This window comes from Otolemur garnettii, unplaced genomic scaffold, assembly GCF_000181295.1.
Source record: "Otolemur garnettii isolate 467f Iridium unplaced genomic scaffold, OtoGar3 scaffold00233, whole genome shotgun sequence".
Classification (NCBI taxonomy): domain Eukaryota; kingdom Metazoa; phylum Chordata; class Mammalia; order Primates; family Galagidae; genus Otolemur; species Otolemur garnettii.
The window spans coordinates 1,304,784-1,307,763 of NW_003852628.1; positions in this window are offsets into that span (position 1 = coordinate 1,304,784).

The following is a 2,980-nucleotide window of genomic DNA, read 5'->3' on the forward strand; positions in this document are numbered from 1 at the left end:
CTCCTGTAATCCTAGCACTTTGGGAGGCCCAAGCAGGTGGATTGCCTGAACTCAGGACTTCAAGACCAGCCTGAGCAAGAGCAAGACCCAGCTCTACTAAAAATAGAAATACTAATGGATATTGTGGTGCACCTATAGTCCCAGCTACTTGGGAGACTGAGACAAGAGGATTGCTCAAGCCCAAGAGTTTGAGGTTGCTGTGAGCTATGCTGTCACAGCATTCTACCCAGGGTGACAGAGTGAGACTCTGTATTAAAAAAAAAAAAATTAAGGCAGTTCATTAAGTCTGTGCAGTAATGTGGAAATGAAATGATCTGGAATAATAGGGTTTTTTTTTTTGAGAGAGAGAGCCTCAAGCTGTCACCCTGGGTAGAGTGCTGTGGCATCACAACTCACAGCAACCTCCAACTCCTGGGCTTGAGCAATTATCTTGCCTCAGCCTCCCAAGTAGCTGGGACTACAAGCCTGCCACAACATCTGGCTATTTTTAGAGACGAGGTCTCACTCTTACTCAGGCTGGTCTCCAACTCCTGAGCTCAGGCAATCCACCCACCTTGGCTTCCCAGACTGCTAGGAAGTGCTACAGGCCTGAGCCACCTGCCCAGCTCTGGTGTATGTGGCTGGCGCCTTAGCTGCTTGAGCTACAGGCGCCAAGCCTATAATAGGATTTTTTAAAGGGAGGGAACAAAAGAGTAAATCACAACTTGCCCATTATGTAAAGACTGTATCTGAATACAGACAAGGAGAAGGGCAAGAGAAAAAGGGAACAGTCCATTTGGACACTGTAAGAAAACTTACTCTTCAATAAACACTTTGTCTTAAAAACAAACAAAAACCTTTACAAAATAACCTGAGATGCTGAGAATTTTTTAAAAAGCCTTTAGCATTTCTAAGGATTGGGGGGTATTTAATAATTTTTAAAAATAAAATTTTTGGGCTCGGCGCCTATAGCTCAACCGGCTGAGGCGCCAGCCACGTACACCTAAGGTGGCGGGTTCGAATCCCCAGCCCGGACCCGCCAAACAACAATGCCGGCTGCAACCAAAAAATAGCCGGGCGTTGTGGCGGGCGCCTGTGGTCCCAGCTACTTGGGAGGCGGAGGCAGGAGACTCGCTTGAGCCCAGGAGTTGGAGGTTGCTGTGAGCTGTAATGCCACGGCACTCTGCCCAGGGGGACAGCTTGAGGCTCTGTCTCAAAAAAAAAAAAAAAATAAAATAAAAAAAATAAAATTTTTGTTTTAGAATAGCTTTAGGTTTACAGAAAAGTTAAGAAGTTAGTGCAATTAAAATTTGTCTGCCTGTATGGTAAAATTGGCCCATAAAATCATCTAGTGTCTTTCTTAGAAGTAGATCGTCTTTGATTATTGGTCTATTCAGATTCTGTACTTTTCCAAATGCTAGTTGTTGACATTAATACTTCCATGGAGAATTTCCTATTTTCATCTAAATTAAAAATTTTAGGTATAGGGCAGCGCCTATGGCTCAGTGGTAGGGCGCCGGCCCCATATATCGAGGGTGGAGGGTTCAAACCTGGCCCCAGGCAAATTGCAACAAAAAAATAGCCGGGCCAGCTACTCGGTAGCCTGAGGCAAGAGAATCGCCTACGCCCAGGAGTTGGAGGTTGCTGTGAGCAGTGTGACGCCACTGCACTCTACCGAGGGCAATAAAATGACACTCTGTCTCTACAAAAAAAAAAAGGAAAAGAAATTAGGTATAAAAAAAAAATCCCAGGGTGGCGCCTGTGGTTCAAAGGAGTAGGGCGCCGGCCCCATATACCGGAGGTGTGTGGGTTCAAACCCGACCCCGGCCAAAAACTGAAAAAAAAAATGAAAAGCCCTCCGACCAGCTGGTTCCTCCAGGGATCCAACCCTCGCTTCTGATTGGACATTAAGGATAATGGGCGAGTCCTAGGGGCTGAGTGACAGAGACTGGAAGCAGAGCCGGGAACTTGGGCAGAACATCTTGGAAAGTGAGTCGGGTCGGCTGGGTCTTAGCTCTGGTGGCCTCGTATACAGTTGTGGACCTGGAAAGTAGCGGTCCCATCGCACAGCGGGAGGAGGGCTGCTCTCTGTTCCATTACAAGAATCCTCACCAAGGACCCCGGACACCATCTTTCATATTACATACGAGTAGCGCCCCCTGGAGCTCAAAGATTGGTGATGACCCTGGAGTTAGGCAAAGCTGCGGCAGTCCTGGCACAGTCCAAGTCCGGGGCGCAGTCACTGCCCCTAGCTCTCAGGACAGGGCTTGAGTCTGAGGCTTATACTATCTCCCTCAGTTCACATTTCCCCGTCACGTTCCACCATCCCGGCCTCTTGCTTGGCCGCGGGATGGGATGCAACTCACCATTTCCTCCAAGGACAGACATCGTGTCCCATGTAGAGAATTGGTTTTAAAAAGCACCCCACCCTTTGCCCCACCATCACTTTTTAATGTTGTATTTTTCCTAAATTTTCGTATAAACAGAATAATAAACTCGTGTACTCACTATCCAACTTAGTACCTCCTTCCCTCCCCTCCCCCCACTTCTTTCCCTTAACCCCCTTTCTCCTTTCTTCCCCTTTTCCTTCTCCCCCTTCTCCTTTGTTTCTTTGTTTGTTTGTTTGTTTTTGAGACAGTGTCTCACTGTGTCGCCCTAGGTAGAGTGCCACGGTGTCATAGCTCACAGCAACCTCAAACTCTTCTTCAGCCTCCCAAGTAGATGGGTCTACAGTGCCTACCACAACACTGGTCTATTTGGACAAGGTCTTGCTCTTGCTCAGGCTAGTCTCGAACTCCTGAGCTCAGGCAATCCACCCTGGTCAGCCTCCCAGAGTGCTTCATTACATCTTTTTTTTTTTTTTGAGACGGAGCCTCAAGCTGGCTCCCTCGGTAGAGTGCTCTGGGATCACAGCTCACAGCAACCTCCAACTCCTGGGCTCAAGCAAGTCTCCTGCCTCCACCTCCCAAGTAGCTGGGACCACAGGCGCCTGCCACAACGC